This window comes from Odocoileus virginianus, chromosome X, assembly GCF_023699985.2.
Source record: "Odocoileus virginianus isolate 20LAN1187 ecotype Illinois chromosome X, Ovbor_1.2, whole genome shotgun sequence".
Lineage (NCBI taxonomy): Eukaryota > Metazoa > Chordata > Mammalia > Artiodactyla > Cervidae > Odocoileus > Odocoileus virginianus.
Genome location: NC_069708.1, coordinates 817,944 through 834,679, shown reverse-complemented (window position 1 = coordinate 834,679; position 16,736 = coordinate 817,944). Strand labels below are relative to the sequence as shown.

General features: G+C 34.8%; 1 non-coding gene and 1 pseudogene across 1 annotated transcript; one reads left to right on the top strand and one right to left on the bottom strand.

Annotated features, from left to right (window-relative positions):
* Positions 1–9,597: 9,597 nt before the first annotated feature.
* On the bottom strand, positions 9,598–9,670 carry TRNAC-ACA (transfer RNA cysteine (anticodon ACA)). Its single transcript has one exon. It is a non-coding gene; the product is annotated as a tRNA-Cys (tRNA).
* Positions 9,671–15,144: 5,474 nt separating this feature from the next.
* LOC110124355 (small ribosomal subunit protein uS19 pseudogene) lies at positions 15,145–15,582 on the top strand (annotated as a pseudogene).
* The last annotated feature ends 1,154 nt before the right edge of the window (positions 15,583–16,736 follow it).

Below are 16,736 nucleotides of genomic sequence, written 5' to 3'. Positions count from 1 at the left end.
CTTGAACAAGCCCCTTGCAATACTCTTCCCACTTTTCCCTCCTCATCTCTTATATGTCTCTGGGTTGAGAGGTAAGCAAATGACTGCAGGACCACTTTTGGTCCGGTCCCTGGCAAGGTAAAGGAGCACCTCACTTGAGGACAGAAGGCTGCCTGGCATGAATGGTTTTGGCCTTTGGAATCTGGAGTTATGGCTTTCAACATCCAGAGCCACGCAGGTGTGCAAGCTGTCTGACTCACGGCACCTTCACTCTTCACACTTTAATTGCTGGCACATCTGGTGCATTTTTCCATCTTTCCCAAGAGGTGTGCAGAGATGCCTGAAGGTACCACAAAGCAGTAGTGACTGCCATTTATTTGCCCAGGGGCTTCAAGTAAACTGTTTAATTCTGATACTGTTTCTTTATTGTTAGACTAGAAATATTTTAATACCTTGAGATGAAACTTCTAAGCTTTAGTATACAACACAGTAGATACCATGACTAGCTATACTGATCAAATGCCAGTCTCAAAATGTGATCAGTAAAAAGCCACAGTGACATAAATTGTAACCTTCTAAGAAATTCAAGTTCTCATGAGGTCCACCATCCAGATCTACCTGTGCATTTCAATTAACTGAGATTTCTGTCCTTTTTTAAACATTCAATTTTTTTCTCTCTTTAGAAGCAAAGCATCATTCTCACTGTCTGGTCTTAGAATCAGCATCACCTAAGCAATTAAGAGAACTACAAATTCCCAAGCCCACCTAGCCCACCTAATGAAAAAGAAACTCAAATGGTGTAGTCGGGCCAAACAATCTGGATTTTATTCAGGCCACCAGGATTCAGATCCACACCAAAGGCAGAGAATCACTATTCTCTGGACCACAGGTTTTCTAACACTGACTGCCAATTAGAATTCTCTAGGGAGACTGTAAACACAACTGAAGCACAGATTTTATAAACCAGAAACTCTGATTTACTTGATATAGGTTGTGATCTCGGTAACAGGTGTATTAAAAATTCCCCTTGAGACTTATTGTGCAGTAAGCTTGTGAGCCTCTGCTCTTGGTGTATACTGTCCAACTTTACCAAATTCAACAGGGAAAAAGCCCGTCTTTCCATCAATGTCAAGAAAAAGACCTCCCATCAACCTAATGAGTATTATGGACTCACCCCAAGACCAACCACTTTGGCCAGGAGGATGGATAAATGATTGATAGAGTCGTATTTTCTCCCTTGGAGTGTAGGGAAGTGTCAGTTTCAACTTGGACTGATATTTGGGGTTGTTTCTTAAAAGGGGCACAAAAAAATGGCTGACTGAACAGTGAGAAAAGCAAAATACAAATGCATAATTAATAAATTATTTGCACTTAATTTTTATTGCCATGTCTTTGTTAGTGTTTTATAGTTTGTCTACAGTCTTATATTATTCAGTACTTATCATGTTGCATTAATTTTTCTTCTCATTTCTGAAGCACTTTATAATTTTTTCCTAGAATATATTATTTTTTTTAATCTTCTGAATTAGTGAAATAGAACTGCATAAGAACTTGTCACATTTTTCAATCTCTTACATATAACTGATCACAATAACTAACTCATAAAAATGTATATTCTGTTTTCTCTCATGTTAAATTTTTGCATATGCTAAAGGGTTGTCTATTTTCTCATTTTTAGTAATCAGTGAGAAAATTATCACCCCAGCGATCTAAATGCCTTCCCAGAGGTTCAAATAAATTTAACTAGACAAAAATAAGAAATAAGGCCTAACAATATCAGAGAGTACTCAAAGATAATTATTTTGTTGATGTGTAAATAGTTATGATTACAGATATTTGTAGGCAAAGCTGGACAACAAAGTTATTAGAATTGAAACAAGTGTTTTATAAAATAGAAAAATAAACACATAGTTGGAAATCATTTTCATATATTAAAAAAACACACTAAGAAACTACATGGGACAAAAATTACTAGACATATATGTATATACTGTGCAGTCATGGTTAACTGCAAGACCTGGACTGCCCAAACCTACACTTGCCTATGGTCTTTCAGACTGGCCCTTGTCCAACTCCTGGGATGTAACCTCCTAGCCTCTGGACTATCCTGCCTGGTGAGAGTGTCTTTGTATGTTTGATGCATTGGGCCATACCAGATATTGACACTAACAGTGTTGTTTGTGGTGAATTTCTGTTTTTGTATGCCTGGAGCTCTGAGGTGTACTGTCTCAGTTTGATCTCTATGGAGGTTTAAAGACTGAGTAGCTAAGTTTAGTGATGGAGATGAGCTGTTCCATGCCAATATATCAAGACTGTTAACATTTTGTATGTGCTGTCACACATCATTGCTCAAAGAATCAAGCACTGACTATGGAACTCCACAGAAATGGGAATAACTAGAAGTTTATGCCTGGTGTCTCCTGAACTTCTCCCTAAGCACCTTTTCCCTTTCTTGATTTTAATGTCTATGCTCTGCGATAATAAACTGTATTTGTGAGTTGAATAGCTTTTCTGGTTTCTGGGAATTTTTCTAAGAAATTATCTATCTTGAAGGTCGTCTTAGAGATATCTAGTACAGGAAGGAATAAATGATGTCCAAATGTGAACACACCTTACTTAATTCAAATAAGAGGGAACTTCCTAACTGTGTGTGCAGTAGTCTTCACTTAACTCTCCAGACAGAATCCACAACTAAATCTGACATGGTACACTTGAGCACATGCTCCTGTTTCAACATGTCATAGCATTCCAGAAGAATGAGAGGTTAACAGGTAGGAAGGCCAGAGGTCCCCATCAATAACACAGTAATTTCTACAGATCAGGGCAGTGGAAAAGAATTAAGCTTCCAGAAGAAAGCAAAGCAGCAGATTTAGAAGAGATTTTTCTACCATTTTAATAGAGTTAAAGTTGCAAATTTTTAAAAACTGAGTTTTATATCAAGGAAGCTAATGTCACTCAATCCATGGGGCAGCTGAAAATGACACTCTGATATGCTTGGCTTATGCAACTCTAGGGGAGCTAGAGATTGGACTTAATCTTCTTAAAGCAAAACTGGAATGTCTTATTTTTTTTAATGCCATGTCAAAACCATCAAAATTCCATGTACATTATCACTTATTTTGCTCTCCTGTCACTCAGGACCTTTACATGACTCCTCAAACTTGTAGGCTCTAGTGAAGTCAATATTACTTCATTCTATCATTCAAAAGAACCTCAAACGCGTATGTAGAAGAAAGCACATCTTCAACAGCCTTCAGTCTTTTCTGCATTGATAAATTCCAGTTTGTTCTTCATAATGAAGAAAAATTCAGTGGGTATTTTTTCAGACCCTTTGGATAGAACAGGGCATACAGGCTAAGTATCCAATCTCTGGACTCACATCACCTGGGTTCTAATCCCATATGCACCATTTATTAACAGTCCTAATTTGAGTATGTTTCTTACTTTCTCTCAGCCTCATTTTCCTCATCTGTAAATGAAGATAGTACTATTCATTTCATGGTAATTACTGAAAACAAATGAATCAATGCAGGTAAAGTACTTAGTACCAGGCAAACAATACTCATTCAATAAATGTTAAACATTATTATCATTACTAATCCTCATCTAAATCTCAGTAGCACTTTTAATCTCAGTAGCTCCCTTAGTTACTGTGATGGTCCCTCTTCTGAAGGTTTTTACACTTTTTGGATGCCTTTCCTTAATCTTGCTATCTTGTTTCTAAGATCAACCTCCTTTACCAGGCCAGGAAGTGATTAAATACACCATGCCTTAATCCTAGGACACCCATTTCTCCTCTTTTCACAGTCTTCTTGAGCACTCAGGTTTAAACCTATGTTTTCAACTGGCAATTTGTATACTAATAACTCCCCAAATACATTTCCCCTTCACAGACTTACACATCTCAACATACAGTGGCACTCTTGCCATCTCTTCCTAGTTGGATAAATGGTATTTCAAAACCATATAAGGCCAAACTGAGATTTGTATCTCTCGGCCCTGTTTTTTCTTATACACTCCACTATCTCTGTAAATGGCAGCTATTAGGGACTGAATGTGGTATCCTCCCCAAACTCATATGCTGAAATCCTACCTTAACAGAGGTGGGGCCTTTGGCAGATAACTGGATCATGAACAGGATTAGTGCCCTTATAATAGAGACCCCAGAGAGCTCTTTTGTCCTTTTTCTGCCATATGAGGATACAAGAAGACAGCAGCAGTTTTCAATCTAGATGAGGATCCTCATCAGAACGTGATCATGCCAGCACTTTGATCTTAGACTTTCAGGCTGTGAGAACTAAATTTCTATTTTTTTTATAAGCCACCCAGTCTATGGTACTTTGATTAGCAGCCTTAGCTGACTAAGACATCAGCCACTAAGCCATTCTGTTATACTAGCCAAAATCGAGGAAGTCAGTTTAACCCGTTATTTTTTTAACCTCTTGTATCTAATCCATTATCCAATCCTGTATTGCTCCCACATATTACCATCTCAACTAAAAAGACACCAAAGGTGAAGTATACCATAGTAACTGCAACTTCACAGATGCAAAACTGCTAACCATTAAAATGGAAAATCTCATCACTTCCTAAGAATGACAAAGCCTGATCACTCTCAGCTTCCAAAATTTCTATGCTACAGGTTTTTATACAGGTTTAATGTTATTTCCTAAATAAAATGCATATTTAAGATGTTACAGACTTTTGGCTTTTAATAAAAATTATCCACTAGCTACTGCAATATAACAAGATTACATGTCACTAAGAACTGATTTGGTTCCCACTAATGGACTTCCAGTTACAACTAGATTTTGCTACTTCTTTAGTCATTTTTTAGTGCATGAGCACTTGTGTGGCAAATCATTGAGTTTACTTAGTTTGCATTTTTAGTATTTATCTAAATTAGTATCAATTGCATGACTCAATTCAATAAATAATGCATATGATAAATAAAATGGAGCTCTTTATAAGTGTGGCTTTGTTTAAAAATGAAATAAAACTAATAGTCTCATATGAAACACTAAATTGGTCTGTAGTGCAATTCCAATTCCTTAATCTGAGATTACCAGAGATATCCTGAAGGTGTACTGACTTGTAACTATACTGAGAAAAAATGTTATATCTGAAGCAAATTTAACACAAATTTATCTTCAAATGATATGTTGTTTTATAATTATTGTAATGCACTAGAAAGCTTTAATATTTCACATTGCAGTTTATTCTAGTAATCTAGAAGGCATTAATTATATATTTCAGTTAACTCCTTACAAAAAATATTAAAACGTTTCTTTAAATAAAGGAAAACAAGAAAAAATATTAATTTGACATCAAATATTACAGCACAAAAGTAGAAATAGCTTGGTGGATGAACTTTCTTGATCAGTCATTAAGTAAGACAGCACTATCTAAATCTTCCTGAGCCCAGTGATTTAAGATTTTAGAATCTTAGATTCCCACTGGTACTAGAAATACCCAGCCTAGGGACTTTCCTGGTGCTCCAGTGGTTAAGAGTCCATGCTTCTAATGCTTGACATGTGGGTTCAACCCCTGGTCAAGTAACTAAGATCCCACATGCCACACGGCAAAAAAAAAAAAAAAAAATCCAAAAACCCCCAGCAAACCAGCCTTAGTGCTTATCTAGATAATCTATTTTGTAAACTTTGTAAAGCATAGCATTGCTCATAACAATGTCTTTAAAAAAAAATACTCTGTGAATCACAAATTACCAACAAAATAAAATCACAGCGCAGTAGCCAGCATTCAAGATATTATGCCATCTGGCTTCAAATTGTCTTTTCAAAATTATCTCCCAATGTTTTTTCTGACACACTTATGTTCCAATAAAAATAAATTACCTAGTTTTCCCTGAATATATACTCAGTCTCTGCACCTCAGTGGCTTTACCTCAACTCTTCCAGTGAAGCCATCTCATCAATCCCAAACTAAAACATCTGTCAAGGTGTAGCTCAGACGCCAAGTCAACCATCAAGTCATACCAGATTGCTGTATATGACAGTAATTTCTCCTTTTCTAAAGTTCCATCACACCCAGGGACATATTCACCACATTCTGGCATGTATTAAAGTACTTATGCAGGTATCTTACAATGTATTCTTTAAGCAGAACCCTCTCTTGATTTATCATTTTTCTTTTCTTTTCTATTAATATTGCCTTACTGAATATTTATTGAGTGAATAACTGTCTCACTAAAAGAGAGAAAAGGTGACATTCGTGTGAACACTCAAAGCGAACTATCACTCACTGATTTCTTTTCATTTTAATTAGTGTGTTACTCGGCTGAATATAAAAATATGACACTTACATAGCCAGAAATTTGTATGCACCAGTCTCAGAATGGTTAAACTGTTATGAGCTACAGTTTAATTGTCAAAAATAAGATCACAGTTTAATTCTTTAATTCTTAAAAAAAAACACTTAAAGGAGCACATTATAATGATCTAAGTAACGAAAGTATTCAATATTATACTTAGAATGTTATATTTCAGTCATTCATGTTTTTGAGGGAAAAAAACCTGTATTGTTTAAGTTGTACATTTTAATCCCCAATGGAAAAGGGCCCAGTACCAAGCAAGGAATAGAATTTTTAAGTAGTGATTCACTCTTCCTTTCCTATTCCTGCTCCCCAATTTGCTCTACAAATATTTCTTTTGAAAAGTATGCAATTTAGTCCCAGAAAGGTTACTTTTTCATTAACTCAAATAATCCGAAACGACTGGGGAAGAATAAAGAGCAAAGCAAACATAACAGAACTTTGGAAACTGAGTCTACAAGGGACTTTGGCTAACAGATACTCAAATTACTATCTAATACATATAAAAGTATGAAAATGACAGGTAAATAGATTAATGAAATGAATTAGCCCAGAACTAAACTCTAGAATATATAAAGTTTTAAGATACACATGTAAAACTTCCAGTTTAGTTGGTTAAAAACATTTTTTTTTCAGTCATTAAGTCATGTCCAACTCTGCGACTTCATGGACTGAAGCATGTCCTCAAAAATATTAATTATTAAATAGTGCTATAGTGCTAGAACAAAGAACTGACTACCAGGAAAAAAAAAAACAAGTATCCACTCTAAACATAAGGTAACAAAACATAACTCTTGAGTAACTTAAAAGATAAATATAAAAATATAAACATGGCAGTTTATCATATTTTATGTATCTGAGCAACAGGTCAGAGGAGAAAATGATAATCACCTGAATGTACCAAATTAAATTTTCTACCCCTAAACCTCTAAATTTGTTTTAGGTATAAGAGACTTTCATTGGACAAATAACAAAGATAGAAACAGTGACTTGATGTATGATGCAAAGAAAGCATGATAACATCTACTGAAGGATAACTTTAAAATATGTACTTCAGTTCTTATTTAATAAAAAAAAAAGGTAAACACAGAGGGAAGTGAAATATTTTCCTATCGTGAAATAGTTATGATTATATAAGACTTGAGAGCAGAACAGAAAAATATTGTTAGAAACATTTAAAGAAGGGGAAATGTGAAAGGCTGTCTTCTCTCTTGTAGGAAGGAGACCTTGAATTGATCATAGTATTTTGGCTGATGATATAACAACAAATTGTTTTGGAGGACCACATATATTTGTATTTTTTTCAGGATTATGAGGAAATAATCATTATTTTCACTTTGCCAATAAAGTGAGCCTGGGTGTGCAGAAATTTCATTATTTACATAAGGACTCATTAAGCCTCAATCCAAGGTTTGGACCCTTGTACTGTGACTGCAGGTATCATTACTACTACCCCAACCACTCTGGATGGTTTATCTGATTTCACAGAAAAATAAACTATAACAAGCTTATAAAATAGAAAATGAAACTACAAATAAGATTATAAAATGCTGTACCAGTGTTCATAATTGGTCTTTTAGTACATTCAAAACAAGTAGAAAAGATTCAGTTCCCAGTAGGCATCTCTACCAGGGAAATGAGCTGAACCAAATCAGATGAACCATATGTCATAGTAGTGATGTGGTCTGCTTTTCTTTTATAGACTCTGTTGTTCAGTTTTGTGTATGTGTGTGTGTGCATGTGTATGAGTGTATGTGTGCTGAAAAAGTGATCATAAATTTGAACAAATTATGTAAAGAGTCAATGACTCGACAGATTTAATTCTGTCATCTGAAAGATTGTACTATACAGAAAAATTACATTAAATTCTACACAAGATAAGCATACTTCATCAATTTTTAGAACAAAAACACTATTTTGGCAATGAACTATTCAAGACAGTCTGTGCAGCAAATGGTAAACTGAGGAGACACAAGGTTGTAGTCTTTGCTTAGCAACAATATAGGATGAATGTCCAGGAAAAAAACTGCTAACAAGTACAGACAGGTAAAATTTAAAGAGGATAAAATATATTATTGTTGAAGCTTCTGAAGGAAATAATACTTTGTTTCTGAGCTCAGATACTATATAATGGCATTCTATAGATGGGATACTATATAATGGTATTTTTTTCCCTTGATCTGGCAACCCACTCCAGTATTCTTGCCTGGGAAATTCTATGGACAGAGAAGCCTATCAGGCTATAGTCTATGGGGTCACAACTTAGCGACTAAACTACCACCACGTGTAAAAGAATGAAATTAGAATATTTTCTAATACCATATACAAAAATAAACTCAAAATGGATTGAAGGCCTAAATATAAGATCAAATATTATAAAACTCCTAGAGGAAAACACAGGCAGAACACTCTCTGAGATAAATCACAGTGATACATATATATATATATATATATATATTTTTTTTTTTTTTGACACATCTCCTAAAGAAGATAAAAGCAAAAATAAACAAATGGGACCTAATTGAACTGAAAAGCTTTTGCACAGCAAAGGAAACCACTGACAAAATGAAAAGACAACCAACTGAATTAGAGAAAATATTTGCAAATAATATGACTGACAAGGTTTTAATATCCAACATATATAAACAGCTCATATAACTCAACATCAAAAAAAATCTAATTAACAAGTGGGCAGAAGACCTAAACAGACATTCTTCCAAAGAGGACATAGAGATGGCCAACAGTTACATGAAAAGATGCTTACTACTTATCATGAGAGAAATGCATATCAAAACCACAATGAGATAACACCTCACACCTGTCAGAATGACTACAAAAGGCAACAAACAACAAATGTCTGCAAAAAGGAAACCCCTGTACACTGTTAGGGGAATATAAATTGGTGCATCAACTGTGAAAAACAGTATGGAGGTTCCTCAGAAAGCTAAAAATAGAGCTACCATATGATCCAGAAACTCCAGTCCTGGGTATATATCCAAAGAAAATTAAAACACTAATTTGAAAAGACACATACATTCCAACACTCAGAGCAGCATTATTTACAATAGCCAAGATACAGAAACAACCTAAGTGCCCATCATGAGAAGAATGGATAAAGAAGAGAAGATGTGTCATGCATGTATGAAAGTGAAAAAGTGAAAGTGAAGTCACTGAGTCATGTCCAACTCTTTGCGACTCCATGGACTGTAGCCCCCCAGGCTCCTCTGTCCGTGGGATTTTCCAGGCAAGAATACTGGATTGGTTTGCCATTTCCTTCTCCAGGAGATCTTCCCGGCCCAGGGATTGAACCCGGGTCTTCTGCATTGTAGGCAGATGCTTTACCATCTGAGCCACCAGGAAAGTCCTGTGTATATGTGTGTGTGATATGCCAGATAAAGCATACCCTTTAACTCAGTAATTCTGGTAATGTATCTGAAGAATATATAACTCAGCTATAAAAATATGAAATTTTACCATTTGCAATAACATGGATGAACCTGGAGGGTGTCATGCTTAGTGAAATAGGTCTGGTAGAGAAAGACAAATACTGAATGCTATCACTTACATGTGGAATCTAAGAAAATACGGCAAACTAGTAAATATAACAAAAAGAAACAGTCTCATAGATATAGAAACAAACCAGTGGTTATAGGGGGGAGCAAGATAGGGGTAGGAGATTAAGAGGTACAAACTCCTATGCATAAAATAAGTAAGCTACAATGATAACTTTATACAGCACAGGGAATGTAGCTAAGATTTAATAACTATAAATGGAATATAATCTACAAAAACTGATTCACCATATGGCACATCTGAAACATAATATTATAAATCAACTATGTCTCAAGTTAAAAGAAAAAACTTACCCTTTAATCCAGTAATTCTGGTAATGCATCCTAAGAAAATAAAAGCCTTTATGTACATACACAAATAAAACAAAACCTACATGATTTTCCACAGATTTGGAAACAAGGGTATTGGTTTGCTGGATCATTTCTAATCAAACTCGAAGTGGAGGTCCTAGCTAGCTTAATCAGACAATAAAAGGAAATAAAATATACACAGATTGGAAAATATTACTTATAATTGTCTTTTTTCAGAAATGGAATTGCCATATATATATATGAAAGAATATACAAAAAAGTAAACAGAATGAGTAAGTGAATTGATATTATCAAGTTTGTGGGATACAAGATCAGTACATGAAAAAATCAACTACATATCTATCGGCAAATAAACATCTAAAACCAAATTCAAATATTATCATGTACAGTAGCATCAAGAAACATGAAATACCTAGAGAAACATTAGCAAAATATATGCAAAACCTATAAGTGAAAATTACATACTGCTGAGAAAAAAGAATAAATAAATGTGATACCCTAATTTTCTTGGGTTGGAAAACTCCAAGTGTTATCAGTTCTTTCCAAATTGATCTACAGAGTCACCCTCAATAAAAATGTCAGCAAGTTTTTCATGTAAAAATTTACAGAACTATTTTAAGATTACTATGGAAATATGAGGAATCTATTTAAAACAACAACGAGTTAAAGGATCTTTAATACTTGATTTCAGGACTTCCTACAAACCTTCAATTTTCAAGAGAGTAAATATAATATTGGTATAAGGAGCAAATGGAACCAAATAGAGAGTCTAGAAACATAGTCAATTATTTTTTGACAAGGGTGCCAAGCTAATCTAATGGAGTAAAGAAGAGTTGTTTCAATAAATACTGTAACAACTGAATAATCACATGGAAAACATATTTGGATGTGAATTTCAAACTGCTACACAAATGAACCTGAAATAGATCTTAGAACTTAATATAAAAGTACAAACTGTAAAACATACAGAAAAAAAAAATTTCAATTCTTGCTTGCCACAGAAAAAATTTCTTAAGACACTACACCAAAAATAAACTAATTCATCAAATATATAAACTTTAAATATATGCACAGGGGGTGGGAGGGAGGTTCAAAAGGGAGCAGATATATGTATACATATAGCTGGTTCATGTTGTTGTACAGCAGAAACTAACACAACATTGCAAAGCAATTATACTCCAATTTAAAAAAATAAATAAAAAATATAAACTGAACTTTAAATATATGTATAATTTCATTAAATACATAAAATTTAAGTATACAACTTTAAATATATGCACAATTGTCTTTAGTAAATACTTCATGAATGAATGAATATCAAATATGAATGAAATGAATATCCAACAAACACATGAATAAACTTGCAGCATCCTTGGTCCTCAGGGAAATAAAAATAAAATCTATAAACAGATAACAGTTCCCACCTTCTATAATGGCTAAATTGTAAAAGTGTCACAAAACCGAAAGTTAATGAGGATGTGGAAAAACTGCAACTTCTTACACTGGTGGTGGGACTCAAAAAGATACAGCAACTTTGAAAACCATGTAGGCAGTTTCTTTAAGACTTAACAATACCACACCATATGATGCAACCTTGCTACTCAGGTATCTGCCCAGGAGAACTAGAAGCTTCTGTCCAAAGACTTCCACAAAAAATGCTCATAGCCACTTTATTCATAATAGCCAAAATATAAAAAGAACTGCAATCTCCATCAACTCATAAATAGGTAAACAATAAGTGGTATAACCAGATAAATTCTGACTCAGTAATGAAAAGAACCTGCTTTCTGATGCATGTTAGCACATGGATGAACCTCAAAAACATTATGCCAAGTGAAGAAACCAAGATAAATCAAACCACATCAATGTGAAATTATCCAAAAAGGCAATTTTATAGAGACAAAAAAAACAGGATCACAGACATTTCAAAGTAACCTTTAGTAATATGTCATCATACCTTTAACTTTCATACTATTAATTATAAATGTAGCATGCATTCAATGTAGAACTTCCAAAACAATACAAATGCATACCCCTTTTCAGAAAGAAATCATGACTATCCATCAAACATGTATATTAGCAAATGCAAACACACATACACATTTACATAAATAATACATTTGTATATTTATGCACTTCTCTGAAAATCCACAATTTAACTTTTTTATTGGCAGTGTATATTGGGGATATGTTTTCTGTAAGTGTATATAGATTTACCAGATTGATTGTGACAGTTGTATGGCCTCACAACAGGCAGCCTGGGTCCCACATGGAGCATTTACTTTTGCAAATGAATAGAGGAGCATGGCATAACCAGAAACAAATTAAGGCCCTCCTGGCCCCATCCTGAACCTGGAGGGAAACTCAGAGGTCCCAGCTTAGTATGCCTTCTGTTGGACAGGGCACCTCCACTCCCTGGGTCTGGGAAACCATACCCGCCCTGCCCCTTCTGGCCCCCTGCACTGGGAACATCCCTATTCCCCTCACCCAGGCTGCCCAACTGAGGTAAATTCTTAAAGCAGAAGGGGAATCTGGCAAGGACAGAATCCGGCAAGGTCCCCCCCACCTGGGGGAGACAGGGAGCAGCAACTCCAGAACCCTGCACCCAGACACTCATATGCAAGTTTAAGTAGCTGTACTAGAAATAGTTCTAGAAATGGAATTACTGCACAAGGTAATGCAAACAAAAATTTTGCAGAACAGTCTCAAATTTATTTCCAAAACAAGTGCAACATTTTAAACTCCTTCATAATCTAATATTAGAGAAGAAATATAAAAGTTATCTTATCATTTAATTTATATTAAATACTAAGTATATTTAGTACACTTACTGGGCTTCTATATTTTTTCATATTTATTTTTTTTTTTAACAATCACTCTTTGTTTAAAACTATTTGTTTAAATAGGCTATCATTTCATTATTATCTGAAATACCAAAATTATTACATATTAAGCATATATATAATACATATTTTTGTTTTACTTTCATTTATGTTCCATTTGTTACTGCATTGATTCTGACTTGAACACTTTATATAAGTTAATGCATATAAGGTGTTCTGTGAAAATTCAATGTTATATAATTACTGTACATACAAAACATTTTGCCATAGGTAATACAAGTGTCACTTCACTTTCTTTATTAAGAGCTTTAGCTGTTCTATCATAATTTTTCATCCGGGTCAACATTAGCATCAGATCACCAATTATAATGGAAAGAGCTTTAATTTTCGGCAACTTTGCTTAGAAATATGCCTAAATTACTTTGTCTATGAATTATTCAAACAAATATTTTAGTAAGGAAAAAAAGCGACTTTTTGGCTTTTGGTATTTTTATGCTAGCTTTCTTCTTTGTTGCTTTATTGTTGCTACCAGTCAAATCAGCTTACTTATATAAATTAATATAAATTATATAGAAATTATTGATTAAAAATAGCTAAAAATTTGTCAAAATGTTCTACCATATTTTATATTCATCACATACATGTAATATGAAGTGAACAAATGTACTTCCACCAACTGCCAGAGAAATAAGGACACAGTAACACAAAATGAGCAGTAATATAAATGACTAACCTCCAGTTAAAAACCAAAACCGCATTCAGTGGGGTGACGTCGTCACGGGCTTTGCAAAGATGGCTGTCTTCTCAGTAGCATTCACAGAGAACTATAGCCAGGGTGAAAGAAGAAATAAAACCCTCGAGGTGGAATTCTACACTCAGCAAGATAATCCTTCCAAACTGTGACCAAAATAAGACACATCCACATAAACGAATCTGAGACAATTTATCTTAATGGTTCGTAATTCACCACGCTACCGGAAGTTCTACTAGCGGAAGGGAAGTGACACGTAATGAGAACTGAGAACCACTCAAATACAAGGAAATAATACTGGGAGGCGGGTCAAGATGGCCTCCCCCATTGATGACAGTTGGTGATGGCAGTTGACTGTGACATCAGCATAGGAATTTATGCAGCATCACAAGTGTTGACATCTGTCAGTTAAAAAGTCATGAGGGCTTTCCCAACCAGAACTAGTTGAGGGACAGTGTGGTTTGAGGGGTTTTGTGGGGCTGGGGTCCTCTAACCTCACCCAAGTCAATGCCGATGCCTCCTCTAAACTAAAACATTTGGGGTCACCTCCACCATCAGTGCCAATATGCCTCACTAAACGTGAACATCTAACAACTGAATAGACACTTTTCTCTGTCAGGAGTTGCAAGTCTGACACGCTGCAAATAAAATGCAAAATATGCATACCTAAGAAAATATCTTGTTTCCAAAAGTATGCATTAAAAACAAGGGTTATAGGATAATGGGTGATATCACACCTCTCCAACCTGCAATTTGATTAGAGAACATAGAAATAACTGTGATAGCATACTAACAGTTAAAAATGTATCAGTTTCTAATATATAAGGAAATATTTCAATAAATACAGGGTTTTAACTTTCAAGAGAATTGCAGGCAACATGATGCAAACAGAGGTAAGGACCTATTGAGCCTACTAAGCTATAAAGAGCAAAAGACACAGTCCGGGAGTACCACAGCAAGAAGACCAAAGGGCATATCCACATCAAGCCAGGAAAAATGACACTAGGTAAAGTAACATCCTATAAAGAATCACAGAATTTCAGCTTGCTGTGTTCAATTGTGCTACTATACTTTGCTCCTGTTACTTTTGTATGGAATTAGTTACTTTCAGAATGTGTGGAAGTGTGTTTAAAACGCCTCAGATAAAAATGCAATTAAAAACTTAATTTTCATAATCAAAATGTTTAAAAAACACAAAAGTAGGCACAAGAGCAGGGATAGAGAAATAAAGAGATTGGAAAACAAAAAATGAAAGGCAAGATGGTCAACTTTAAAACAAACTATATAACAACTAAACTTCAAAGGTCTTAAGCATTCCAATTAAAAGTAGAGACTGCTTTCTGAAGAACCGGCAAGATGGCGGAAGTGTAACAGAAGCAGCAGCGGACCTTCCGCAAATTGACCTACCGCGGCGTAGACCTCGACCAGCTGCTGGACATGTCCTATGAGAAACTGATGCAGCTATACAGTGTACGCCAGCGACAGCAGCTGAACCGCAGCAGGCAGAGGAAGCAGCACTCGCTGCTGAAGCGGCTGCGCAAGGCCAAGAAAGATGCGCCACCCATGGAGAAGCCCGAGGTGGTGAAGATGCACCTGCGCGACATGATCATTTTGCCCGAGATGGTGGGCAGCATGGTGGGCGTCTACAATGGCAAGACCTTCAACCAGGTGGAAATCAAGCCTGAGATGATCGGCCACTACCTAGGAGAGTTCTCCATCACCTACAAGCGGGTGAAGCACGGCCAGCCCGGTATCGCGCCCACCCTTTCCTCCCGCTTCATCCCCCTCAGGTAACCTGCTGGCCAATAAAGCAGAGATTTCTCTAAAAAAAAAAAAAAAAAAAGTAGAGACTATCAGATGAGATAAAAATAACAACAACTAAATCCCAGTTATATGACACAATTTATAAAGATACAGTAAGGTATAAAATAACATTGTGAAAAAAAATACCAAACTAAAGTAAGCATAAAAAAACTGGAATGGGTATATTAATATTAGACAAAATAAAATTTAAGAAAATGAGTATTAAGATAAAAAGAGATATGTCATTATAATTAAAGGATCCATTTAGTAGGCATACAATAAACTTAAATATTTAGATGCCTAAAAATAGAACTTCAAATGCATAAAACGTGTTTGTGTAAATTTCCAGTTCTCTGCTAAATTCTTAATTTTGAATTTTATTCTTTGTATATATTAGGCATTTTAAACTGCATATATCTGATAGCTATTACATGAATTGCTCCCACCTCTTGAAGTAAAAGCAGGTATTCCCTGGAAGAAGACAAAATCACCCAGAATCTCTCTAATCACTTCTTTTACCTTGGTCAGTTCAGTTGTATTTTTTTTTTCTTTTGAAGTATAGCTGACTCAAGAAGCTGTGTTAGTTTCAGGTGTATAGCAAAATGATTCAGTTTACATATAAATAAATATATATTTAATAATATTATTTATATTATTTATATTAATATATATAATATATAATAAATATATAATATAATTTATATTATTTATAATATTATATATAAATATATATTTAATAAATAATATAGAAATATAATATATATATATCTCCAATACTTTGGCCACCTGATGGAAAGAGTTGACTCATCAGAAGACCCTGATGCTGAGAAAGACTGAAGGCAGGAGAAGGAGGTGATCAAGGATGAGGTGGTTGGATGGCACCACTGCCTCAATGGACATGAGTGTGAGCAAACTCCAGGAGATGGTGAGGGACATGGAAGCCTGGTGTGCTACAGTCCATAGGATCTCAAACACTCAGATATGACTTAGTGACTGAACAATTTTATATATATATGTGTGTGTGTGTGTGTGTATACATATATATATATGGGTGTATGTATATAGGAAATCAAAACCAAAACTCATCATATATACAAAATATGAAAAACTAATTTGAAAACATTTTGAGAGTAACTAAATTTCTA